This window comes from Macrosteles quadrilineatus, unplaced genomic scaffold, assembly GCF_028750875.1.
Source record: "Macrosteles quadrilineatus isolate MER2022 unplaced genomic scaffold, UCM_ALF_1.0 Scaffold_1__1_contigs__length_201487025, whole genome shotgun sequence".
NCBI lineage: Eukaryota > Metazoa > Arthropoda > Insecta > Hemiptera > Cicadellidae > Macrosteles > Macrosteles quadrilineatus.
In genome coordinates, this window is record NW_026542594.1 from 114379462 (window position 1) to 114393230 (window position 13769).

The following is a 13769-nucleotide window of genomic DNA, read 5'->3' on the forward strand; positions in this document are numbered from 1 at the left end:
TTGATCATCCTTGTGTGGGTTCTATTGCATACGTTTACAACACGGGCTTTCTTAGAAGGTAAACTGGTATTTATGAATGAACAATATTATGCAGCACGTGTAATATTGTATTATTGCATTTCTGCTTCTAGATTTCAAAATATGTCCATATTATATTCACAGACGAAAAACTATCGATAATACTCCTCGCTACCTCGATTCCAGACGATTTAGTTATTTAAAATGAAACGATGTGACGGCTGCTGAATGGTTTATCATAACTGTATTTCCACCATTCCTGTACATTTAAAACCTATAATGTTCCTGTGAACTAAACCAAATAAAATAAAACGGAGAATTCAATTTATGTGCAACTATTCCAAAATTAACTTAACTATTACTTAACTATCCCAAGTTAACTTTTAAGTAATATATGATAACGTATTATGATTGGTTGAATGCATGTATTTTACTTCGTCTTTCATGGACTTATAATGACCGTCCAGGGACACTAGATTGAAACTATAATGGAAAATAATAGGGTTGATAACGCTTATCTGCCCACTTGAGTGTCTTAATGGTCCCTGAGAAAGTATTATTCAATATTATGTCCGCTTAAAAATGTAAAAATCGTCTTTGTAGATAATTATTTATTTGTAAAAAAATTTCAAAGAAATTTGTGTTTTCTACATGAAAAGTTTTAGTTTTTCGATTAAAATGTACCTTTACTTTATTTTAACGATGAAATCCAGTTCTGGGTTTTTACTATATTATAAATTATCAACATTTTCAATCTTAAATACCAAAATTATTTATTTTTAATATAGTGTTATTCTTTTATGATAATATAACCAAAGAAATACATTATACGTGTTAAAGATTTGCTCAACTACGTCTATACCACTACAGTAGTGACATTGGTTGAATATGTTTATCTAACTGAGTAGATTCTTTGTCAGTTTCTCATCTCCAAATGTTGGTGTTCAATGTTATTTACATCCTCAACCAAGTTTGCAATCAGTGTCTAACCATACAGTATATTTTTTAGACATCGTGTCTTGTGAACAAGCGTATGTTTCTTACCAACTTCAGTAGATTCAGTAGCAGCTTAATTCTCAGAACCTCGAATACCAAGTTCCATCACATCTCTGAAACAAAGCAAAAGTCTGATCAAAATTTTATTAATTTATAAATTCCATATAAACCAGAATGAAAGTCCATTGTTGCTAATTATTTTTTGTACTAATTTTAGGGTTTAGAGAAAAAACATTTTTTTCCTAAAAGCTAGGTGTTACGTACAGTTTATTGCTATTTATGGTGAGAAACTCATTTTTCACAGACTAATGCTCGGTAAATATTCCTTACGCTATAAACATTATTTTTGCCATTTTCATGGTTGTATTGTGTAGACTGTAGAGTGTAGAGTATACGCTGCGTGCCTGCCTATGTCTTGTACACTAGGAAGACATTTATAATGCATTATTTCTGTCGAGGTATTCTGAAGCATTTTTATCCATCGTAACTTGTAACGTTCAAAACAGTAAAGAGTACTGTATATTACCTTTTATTGATGTGTTTAACAGTTGTTGTTTTTAACAGTATTAAAGTGTAAATATACATGTGTCATTAGGCATATTTTTATGTACTTTCAGTAAGTTTGTAAGAAGAGAAAGACAAATATGCTACAAACGATGTATGTGAAGCAATTAAATATATCTTCATCAATATATCTTGTGTAACAGTATTGAAAAATTGTATAGATAGTTTTGATATTTACATTGTTCATTAGGAGATTTTATAAACTGTATAAATCAAATGGTACAGTGTATAAACAAAAAAATTTAACATTCGTATGTGCTATTGACATTTCAAATTATTTATTTGTAAATAGTATTCAAACACAATAAACTGCAGTTAGTTTTAATTCAATTACTGCATTAAAAGCTTGTCAGTAGTTTCGTAGACAATTTCATTACTATTGTTACGAACATTTAAATGTAACCAGCGTCGATTGAATTCCACCGTTAAACGTGTTTTCGTGTATAGAATCCAATCAGTGTTATTAAATGTTGAAATATCCAGCTTAACTGGTCAACATTATAGTTTAGACTAAAGTAGCTTGAGTTTCAGTAGCAATAAAATATTTTCATAACTAACTGTTAATATGCTTAGTTCAAAAATTACCTAACAATAAACTTAAGCCTTAGCAGTTTGATAGGTATGAATGTTTAGATAAATGAAAACTACAACATACAAATTAAAACATAAACGGTTACTTATCTACAGTACTGTGCTATTTTTCACATATTCCTCTCTTTAACCTCGATCTCGTTGTATTATTTCGTCATTTTTCAAAAGAGACTTTTCCATTTCCCACCACGGTTTCAGCAGGAAACATTTTTCTCCGTCAGATTTGTATCGCATAGAACGAGTGTGGGTTAGCTTAGAAACACTTTAATTACCACAATCATAATAGCTTTTGTGTTTTATATTAAATTTTATGAATAATCTATAATATTAAAACGAAACAGTGTTTTTTTATTTCACGATTCTAAATCAACTACTCGACGGATTTTCATGATTTTTGTGTTGAAAGAAAGATAATTTTGAGAACTAGGGAATGTCGAATCCATAATTTTAGTTTAGGGTCCCATTTTTTTAGAAATTATGTTTTAATTTTTAAAAAGTCTAGCAGCCGACGCTAAGATTCTAAACTAGCTTTTGGCATAAAATAATTTGCTTAACATAACAGCTGTAAACATTAAGCTTTTGTATCACAAATTCAGCATTTGGATAAAAATGTAAAGACATACTTAGGGTTGACTTATTTATACTACCGGTATGTGTAATGCTAATCATTGATACGTTCAATTCTTCTGTAAGAGGATGGCAGATTAATTAAATACACATAGTAAAATACTAGGATGTTCAAATAATTTTTTAAAGCAATCTTTGTAATCTTCGATTTGTTTTAGAGCAATATAATTTGTTTTAACTAACAGCTGGTTAAATATAAACTATGGAACTATGAGGTTATTTTATTTTTGTCATTGATTATAGGAAATAAGTAAGATTAGTAGAGATAATTAGACCACAGTTTTAACTAAAATTAATTAAACCACAGTACAAATCGAGGCTCTGTACACGAGTCTTAATGAAAAAGGATAGATGCAAATTATTTTACACCTATATCAATGTAGGTGGGGGCACCTATATCAGCGCCCCCAAACGTGAAATTGTCACTTTTCATTCAATTATGTATATATTGTAGTTTGAATTAACTAATATGGGTAAGTACGATGTACATTTATTCAATGAGGGTGGGTAATTATCAAGGATAGAACTGATAACGGTATGGATAATAAACATTGACAGTTACGTCATTAGCTTTACTAGCGTGTTTACTTTTTATATTCCTGCTACATGTGACCAGTTCTTTTTTTCAAATGAATGTTATTTAAACCAAACAGCTGTTTCAAAACAAACTGTTATTGTTTTTACTTTTCTTTGTTTACGCTTATTTATTTAGCAATTAATGCAGTGAAATTGATATAAAGGATAGGTGTGACTAAAGTTTTGATGTTAGGACACCAAAGTTAAATTATGTGTACTGTGAATTTTATTGGATACTATCGTTTTATTTTAGGTCGTTTCTATTCAGACCTACTGGGAATTGTGTATAGTTGTTGTATTGTGGTGAAAATAATTGTGGAAGAGGCAGGTATGCTATGGAAGGTGGTATCGTTGACTAGGTCTATACACTTCTCAATTGACTATTACTCTCTCTACTGTAGGCTACTTATAATCAGTGTGCGTCTGTGCGAATCGGCTGCAAATCTCACTTCAACGCTTTTCACATCGTAAAAATTGCAGAATTGCTTTTTTATTGTAAAATTATCGGATTTAAAATGCATATAGTATAGGCCTATGATGGAATAAAAATATATTTCGTGACACAACATTTGTTTACAAGATGATTTTTCACATTAAAACTGCAATAAACTTTGTCTTTATATGTGTAAACTAGCTGATCTGAATTGTACACGGTTTTAACTGACTACTGAATTCCCGTACGTAGGACGGGCTAACACCTTAAAACGAAACAGTGTTTTTTTATTTCACGATTCTGAATCAACCACTCGACGGATTTTCATGATTTTTGTGTTGAAAGAAAGATAATTTTGAGAACTAGGGAATGTCGAAGCCATAATTTTAGTTTAGGGTCCCAGTTTTTTAGAAATTAACTTTTAATTTTTGAAAAGTCTAGCAGCCGACGCTAAGATTCTAAACTAGCTTTTGGCATAAAATAATTTGCTTAACATAACAGCTGTAAACATCCAGCGTTCGTAACACAAATTTGGCATTTGGATCAAATTAAAAGACATACTAAGGGTTGACTTATTTATACTATGTGTAATGCTAATCATTGATACGTTCAATCCTTCAATAAGAGGATGACGGATTATTTAACTATACATAGTAAAATACTAGGATGTTCAAATTATTTTTTAAAGTAATCTTTAAATCTTCGGTTTGTTTTAGTGCAATATAATTTGTTTTAACTAACAGCTGGTTAATTATAAAAATGCCCTATATAACTATGAGGTTATTTACTCTGATTATGCCATTGATTATAGGAAATAAGTAAGATTAGTAGACCACCGAGATAAGTAACACCGTCGATGTGTACAAGTCGAGGCTCTGTACACGAGTTAAAAAAAAGATATGCAAATTATTTTACTGCTCAACTTTTTTGGAAAGGGTAGGAAAATCACAATTTTTACATGTTTTAATTCATTTTGGCAGCTTTTTGTTTCCAATCAATGTTTTTGAATGCTTGAACTTTGTTTGGATTAGGCCCGGAAATATTGATGTCATAAAGATGGAGATCAAGAATCCTTTAGGAATACGATTTTAAATTACCACAGCCTCAGACGGGTTTTATCCAAAGATATACAGATGAATGACATAGATTGAACACAACGTCATCATTGACCTAGGATACTGAAATTAGACTAACCATCCTTTTATGAAATTTAAAAAGTTGTTTGGCGTGTGTTTAGTTGTGGTTACGTTTGGAGGCGCTGAATATTTTATAGTTTAAATAAATGAATATGGGGAATTACGATGTACATTAATTCAATGAGGGTGGTTTAGTTATTAAGGATATTAGAACTGATAACGGAATGGATAATAAACATAGACAATTAATTACGTCACTAGCTTTACTAGCGTTTTTACTTTTTAAATTTCTTCAACATGTGACCAGTTCTTTTGTTCAAATGAATATTATTTTATTTTTGACTCAGCTGTTTACAAAACAAACTACAGTAAAATGTTGTTGTGTTTACTTTTATTTGTTTACACTTATTTATTTAGCAATTGATGCAGTGAAATTGACATATATATATATAATACGCTAAGCCGATTTTTGTAAACAGAACTCCTCCCTCATTTTTGGACCGATTTTGATGATTAAAGTGTCAAATGAATTGCCCTGATCTGTAGTTTTGCAAAGTCTTTTTCGTTTTTTGAAATCTTTATTAGTTTGGACAGGATATTCCATCAAAGTTGGATTTTCTCCCATAAGATTAACATGGGGGAATCTAAATATTTAATTGGAAACTTTGTCTCCATTAATTTGAGAGAACGACTGGGCGTAGAAACTTGGTAGAGGTGTCCAAAGAAAGGTCTTGGTCTCTAGATGAGTTACCAAAAGAAAAACTAAGTGAATCCTGTTAGGGCTCTGCCCCAGAAGCCCTTAAAGATCCCTCCACAGATTTGTTTACATTTTGTCCATGTGGATAATACTTTTTAATGAAACAGCTGTTAATTTTTGAATTGTATTTTAAACAACACATATTTATTGGGAGTTACTGAATTGTCCAAAAGATAAAATACCATTTGAGTTATTTGCAATGTTATTTTCTGATTTTAAAATTGATTCCTTCTGTATCATGTCATATTTTGCAATATAACGTTCCATTACGAAATCAGTAGAAAATCCTTTTATCACAGTAACTCTCATTTAACATTTATTTCTTATTGAACTATCTTATATCTATTGTACGGGTTGGTATCTGCCATTTTCACCACTTTTGGCTATATTTTATCATATTATTCTAGACAGATCATCATAGGTTCGTGAGATTATTGTCATACATGTTTTCAATCAATGGAAAAATCTTCGATTGTGTAATACAATACAAAATAATACAAGTGCAGAAGTGTCTTTTAGCTTTAACATTAAACCCACAACCGATTTCTCAAAACTATACTAGAGGGTAATTCATTGGCACAGAAGTACGATATCCCCAGTTTGAAGGAAAAATCAAACTTACACTGTGAGGACCTCCCTTTCAAGTTAGAACGTGTCTCCTCAACAAGCAGATATTTTCTCTCAAATAAAATCATAGATTAATCCTTATTACACTGATGAAATCGGGGAAGTTTTTAACTAAAAAAGATCCACCAATACGATTTTAATACTGTTTAAAGGTTCTTCCAAAGTATGGGAAATATTTTATTCGTTGAATGATCCATATTTGGTAACTAACGCAATTAATATCATTATTGTTTTTACACTTATTTACTCTTCAAACAATGTTAAATGCTCAAAATATGTATAATTTTACTCAATTTATCGCAGTTAGATGAATTAGCGTAAGCCTTGAAAGTAACCGTCGATTTCGACGGGTTTCACCTAGTAAAGGATGTTTGTGGACGATTCCTTTAATGATGTCAGGACACCAACGTTATAATTATGTGTACTGTGAATTTTATTGGATGTTTTCGTTTTATTTGAGGGAGTTTCACCTACTGGAAATTTTGTATGGGTAATTGTATTGTGGTGATATTATTATGGAAGAGACAGGTATGCGATGGAAGGTAATATGATCGACTAGGCCTATACACTTCTCAATTGATAATTCCTCTTTCTACTGTAGGTTGCAATAAAATTTGTCCTTATACGTGTAAACTAGATGTTCTGAATTATAGGCCTACAAAGTTTTAACTGACTACTCCCGTACGTAGGACGGGCTAACACCTCGTGTTATTATTAAATAAAAATAAGAAGATCACAGCCAGGCTTATGTAAAATACAAATAATTAATTTCAGGTGACTTACTAAGGTAACAGATTATGTAAGGTGTAAAACAGTGGAACAGATAATTTATTTGTCTACTAAGATATTTATTTAAAAGACAGTTTGATTAGTATAATAGATGTATGAATACTAATTGATTTATTACAAAGTGCAAAGTAATATGTAATAGGTGTAAATTAATAAGAACCTCTAAGTTATCTTAAGCTAAACAATATTTTGCTACCAAATAAAAACCATTTCTGTTTTAATTTGCACAAAAACAATTAAGATAGACAGGATTTGTTGAAGTTGAATGATTACACATTTGGTTTCCGACTTAATTAAGTTGAAGCGGCAAACTGTTATCTTCTTCTCCTCCCTCAAACTTCCCTTCCAGCTGCTTCTATAGATTCTACGACGTCATAGCATTGACATCCTCACAGTCACACTTATTGTCATAGTTTAAAATCATTAGTATTGAATGTGTACTGTATGTCAGTACTGACTTTAATTCTTACATGTTTTTGCTTATGATAAATTGATTTACAATAGTATCAGATATATACAAATGACGTTTCTAAAATATAACAGGAACAAGATACCTTTGAAGAAATAATTTTTAGGTTTTAAATTGAATGTTGAACCTCAACAGCATTTACTCGATCATTTGAAATAAGTTTTGATAGCAAGAATAATATCCATTAGAACACCTCGATATATTCCCTACTTTCAATTAAATATCGCAAACATGCAATAGGCCTAGTGTGTTAATATCAGTTATGCAATTCCTTCAAGTAGCTTTGATAGTTCACAATCTACCCTTACGTAAGTTAACACTCCATATGGTTGGTCATAATAGTCATAAAATAGGTAAAATTGACTAAAAGGATTCAGTTGTATAAAATTAAAACTTTATTTATACAAGAACTTGCACAAATAAAACTCAACCCCTGTGGGAAATATTAGTTTATTATTTATTTATAAAAACTTTATACATAAATATTCTAGTTCTGCGTATAAAGCTCAAGGGAAATCCGTTTCACAAACAAATATTGCCATCGTTCTCCCTCCATTGCAAGTGTTAAATTAGTTACTTCCTGCGTTGAATAACTTATACCATATAAATTGAATATTTACTTTGGTTATCCTTATTTGGTTGTTCAGAGTAGGTTGATTCAATTAACTCAGCTGGGCTTATTACAGCTTATTTTTGAAGCCCTCCCGTAGTAATTCCAAGTGTATACACATTGTTAGCTTTTTACTCTAGTAATGGAATAAAGATTATAATACAGTTCCTAAATATCCTCTTATTGAGCTGATGAATGAATGAAATGAAAAAAATGCTTTATTATCACGAAAACAGACTTTACAAATACACATCAACTTATAACAAAACTTTATCTTCCGCATAACAAGAACAAAATGAACTAAAAATATCACTTTACAGCAATAGTCATTAGACCGTCTACTGGGTTGACAACGTTTTTAGTCAAACGTTCTTTTAATACAACTAATACTAGAACGCTATTTATAATGTCTTACAACATTTAACCCCCCCCCCCCCCCCATACACATGAATGTACATACATATAGAAATTTAAAAAAAAGTTCTGTTAACAAAGCGGTTATATGATTATTATTATAGGTGGAGAATTAAATACGTATGTGGTTTATCATCTTTTAGTATGCATAATGATCTAAATAATAAGGAATGTACCAAGAAATGAATACACGAGTTATTGAGCTATTATCTTTGCTGTTAATCTGCATAGAAAAAAAATAATGGTTCATCATTACGCAATTGTTTCTAAATACAGAAATGACATGTTATAGTTTCTATTCCTAATTCTTGACACAAAAATATCATAAATGAGCAACTCCTTATTCATCTGAATTAAAAACGGATAGTCATTCCCAAATGTAGGTACATAATGGTTCTTCGACGGGTGTTAATTGAACTCTTTGATTAGCTCTTGTAATAATAAGAACAAAATTGTCGCAACCGCCGCTGTATGGCAGGGACAGTGCACACATCACGGCGGGATCGGCAGAGAGCTCTGGACAACGAACATCATTCATATACTGTATTTATTTATGTTCAATAGTTAGCGTCATCTACAGATATGAAAAGTACATATACAGTTGTATGTCGACTGATTGTATGTTTGGCGACCACATCTCGTTTCACGGACATTTCATTCCCTGGCACTTCAAGTAAACCACATACCATTATACATTTAATAAGATAAATGATACCTACCCAAATAATTGTGAAATATAATTTAACCCCCAACCATTAATTTATGCTCCTAGTCCGTACGTTCATTTCAATATATATATATATAACGTGACTAGCTAAACAAATAGATCCAGATTTAGTAAATATTTAAAGTTGTTATAGTGTCGTCTTGCTTAGGTGTAGAAGTGAAAGGGTTGTTGTGCATTCACTAGAAGTTGATCATAAACAAAGCTCAGTGTTCGTAGTGGCAGTACGTCGTGAGTTGTCTGACAGTGCTTGTACATAAACATGCCACACTCCCGGACATACCGCTGTCTACAGAGGACATAAACCTCCGCATGCACACTCCTCCACATAGCAGCATAGCAGTGAGTGTGTGAAATGTCTCTATTGAAAAAACCTCTAACTATGTATATTGTATACACAATGTATAGATGCGACATACTATATACTATGTATATACTGTATTGATGCGACCAAGAGGTTAAGGCGCGACTCGTGTGTATGTGTGTGTGAGACTCCGTGGGTTTACATGGTACATTCATCTCCTTGTGACGGAGGACAGTGTTACCACCTGCACGCAGGACATGTTCACGTGTACCTACCTCACACTCTCCACTCTCCAGTCTCCAGTCTCCAGTTACCAGGAGATTAATGGTCCACAGCCAACACCTCGCTGCCCCTCCTCTTACATGGATATTCGTTTGCAAATTTGTAAATGGTTGTTAAGGCAATTGCAAAAAACTTTTTACCTACGACCGTTTAAACAAGCCGTTTCAGTTTAGGTCTTAGAATTGAAAAGGTTCAATTAACAGCATTGTTTATTTTCTTAACAGCATTGTTTATTTTCTTAACAGCATTGTTTTACATAACACGAGTAACAGACCAATGAGATTCAAGGATTGAAAGAAAATAAGTAAAATTATAATGCTTTGAACTTAAACTAATCAGCTGTTTAACAAATTAATTGTTAACGACCGGTGCAATTAGTGGTTGGTACAATGTATCGTTGCATCAATGTCAGTGGCAATGAGAGGCTGTAAACGAAAATATAACCTCTCTTGGGAGTTATGAGTAGTGATTGTTAGTAATTAAAAACGGTTGTAGGTAAAGTAGTGTACGCAACTCGCGTAAATAGTTTTTTAGCACTCGCCAATCCATTACCTTAAATTTCTACTAGTTTGGTTAACACTATCTTTACGCGATCGTTGCGTAAACTACTATAAGTATACGTGCTTTTAAGAATATACGCTATTACGACATTCTTTTTTATCTGCCTAAAGAAAGTGCCTTAACAATATTTAAGTTTACAGTTTGTTTGTTTACTATCAAGATAATAATTTCAATTCTTTATAATTAATTATCTTTTATTTTAAACGCGGTTATGTTGGCGGCCGATTCATTTGTTGAACAGGGGACATTTGAGTAACTAAAGCTTTGGTCTGGAGATAACATTGTTAATTTGCCCAAAGTGTATTCAGACATAGTTAACGGATTTGGCCAGTATCTTGAACCCACCATATGTGTGTATGGTGATTAGTATCTTATTGAAGAAACATTTTAGCTCGTTTGTGATCACGTGTTTAGTGATGAAAACAACTATTTCTGACAAACTTTAGTTACATCTTTCATGATTTTAAATACCTAATTTACAGTTAAATGTATGACAATAATTTATAAATAATTAATAGTTCTTAGAAAATACCTAAGCAAATTATTAGTAGGCTAATTTATGTACTACATAAAGATGAAACCATTCCACTAGTTGTTGGAATAGTAAGAAGCACTGTTCATCGGACTCCTTTAAAAACTGGTAAGTTTTAAGACATTTCTTGTAAGTTTGCATTAAATTAAACTTTGTCTTTCTTTTAATAGTTTCCATGAAATAGTCACGAACCTAAAAATTTAGTGCACATTTTGGAAAAGCTACAGACAAAAGTTTCACAGCTTGAAGTGTTTAAGTTGTCATTCCGGATCAAACTTTTGTCATTATAACGGTTGGAATGTTCTCTTCTTATCTATTTCACGCCCTGGTTATCTTAGTAAAGAGTTAAGTGGAGACTTATTAGATGGCAGATTGTTGTCAAAAGACCACTGAACACATTGTATATACCCTTGTATCAAAGGAGTTGGTACAATCGTGCATCAAGCAGTGCAGCCAATGGTAAGTGAATTAGCATCAGTAAAGGTCATTACACGAAATAAAACGTCGCTGAAACAAGATGTATTTTGACCGAGCAATAATATTTGCATGACAATACATATTCATGTAACATAACCGCCACCGCCGTTATCGTTCGTCGCGCTCGCAGGTTACAGCCTACTGTGTACTGTCTACACTGCTACTTACTTCATTGATACTAACTGTAGCACTGTTGTTGAGCATACGAAAGGTTAATTGCTTACAAAAAATCATGTTCATTACATTTTTGCGTATGAGTGAAAACTTAAATATTTTGCCAAATCATAATTCATATTGTGGCTTATTTACTGACTTTTATGAAATTAAGTAAAGTTTACAAGTAAGTGTAACAGTAATACTGTCATGAAATATAACTACTGTAATCTCTATGCTTTCAGCACGATAATCGTCATCATACATTAAAGAGTCGATGTTTTTCAATTTTCGTGTAATATTTTGGATTTGGTTGAGGTACAGTAATGTATATTCACAAAGACGTTAAAAATTAATTCAGTATTAAAACATTTTGTGGATATCGGACTGTTTTAAAAGATGCGAGAAGTAATAAATTATATTGAAACAGGCAATTTAATGTTGATATTCTAATGTGCTTCAGAGTTTGTAGCTTAGTGCTTGGTCACACATGGTCCAGTGAGGTGGCCTTGATAGCACAATCCCTCATTAGCAGCACTGGTCTGGCCACATCACATCAGTCAATCACTTAATCAGTCCCACTCAACAGTGTGAGGTGTCTGAGGTGTTTACACTAGCAGGCGAGGTGTTTGTGAAACTTGTGTCAAGCGTTACAATGAGGTCCAATCCATCCAACCACTGACACGGAGTAACTGTGGCTTAAATGATATAACATGAGGGTGATTACGTAATGTTTAATGCATGAGACATACTAATTAACGATTTAACATAAGAGCTTGAGTTTTAAAGTACAAGTTTGGTAAACGCACGCTCGGCAACAATCTCAAGTACCGCAGATATAAACGTAGCTTGACTTGTGGCCCACTACTTGTGTGACTGTTCCAGATTTATAGGCCAATTTGGCGAGAAAAGGTGGTGAGAATGTTCCTAATGTTTCAGCCATCTGGTCACGCCTTTGGACCCTGTGTCGGCAAAACTGCCAATGATATATATGGTTGGATATACAATCTCAGCTCGGTGGCTTGTCCCTAACAATACTTGTAGATTACTAGTTGGTTGACACTTTAATAGAATTATAAAGCATATATCCATTGTAGTAAAAGAACGAATAGTTACAAATATTCCATAACAAATAAATATTAAAGAATCGGAAATTGTTTAATCTATTATGGAGTCCATTATTTACTGCTTTAAATAATTTTAAAAAGTAAATCTGTAATCGCATGGTAAAAATATCTTGTGTTGAATGCCTCTAACAAAATTAAGGTTTTTTTTTAATATCCCACGACCATTTTCAGTACTAATTATGCCACAATCAATCTAATATGCAGACTTTGTTTCGTCATAAGTAATCTTAAGTTTCTTCGTAAATCAGCCTAAATATACCAAAAACCCTGTCTTTATTTTCGAAAAAAATTTTAAAGAATTATATTTTTTATATTGTTGAAAGGTTGTGGACATTTTATGTAAAACGTCAACAAAGATGATAAGATATCAGCTGACTCTTGGTAACTAATTGGAAGTTAACCCTTTGGCGTGTCAAAAATATGAAAATACAAATTTGCAGAATCTATCAACTCATCACCTCGGTTATAATGAAGAGTGCTGGGCAGGCTGATCGCCGTTCAATGCTCAGCCGTTAATAGACGGGATAGATTAGCGCGTGCTGCAAAACGTAAATTAGATAAGAGAACCGATCCTAGCTGGCCAGTTGCTATGCAAATTAACTCGAGGAGCCATTAGAGTTAATGAATGTGTTAATTATAGCGTTAATCAAGATAGGTGTTAATTATCAGCCAATCAGGTGTGAACAGGCGGGTCAGGTGAAGAGCAGCGAGGGGTTGCAGCAATATCTTCACACGTCACTCCGTCTCAACGCAACCACGGTCCTGGGATTGACACAGACGCTACTTTAGATCAAATCATCAACAGCCAACTTGCTAAGAGCTTATTAAACAGAATGTGCCTATAATTCATTAGACACACGTGTGCGGTGACCGTGTATTTTGAATAACAGTTTTCCCAACTTTTACCAGAATGCCAGAATCTGATCTAAATTGCCTGATGACACGACTACTATCTAACCTGCAAAACATACTAATTCTTAAGTACTGTAAATATTTTTAGAA

The 13769-nt window shown here is 32.5% G+C and overlaps 1 long non-coding RNA gene across 2 annotated transcripts in view; it reads right to left on the reverse strand.

The window, feature by feature from the left end:
- LOC128983556 (uncharacterized) overlaps positions 1 to 13769 on the reverse strand; it is a 137988-nt gene that overhangs the window by 15401 nt on the left and 108818 nt on the right. For both annotated transcript variants that reach the window (XR_008489866.1, XR_008489865.1), the window contains exon 4: positions 1063 to 1127. This is a non-coding gene — a long non-coding RNA (uncharacterized LOC128983556). The remainder of the gene's footprint in view (positions 1 to 1062; positions 1128 to 13769) is intronic.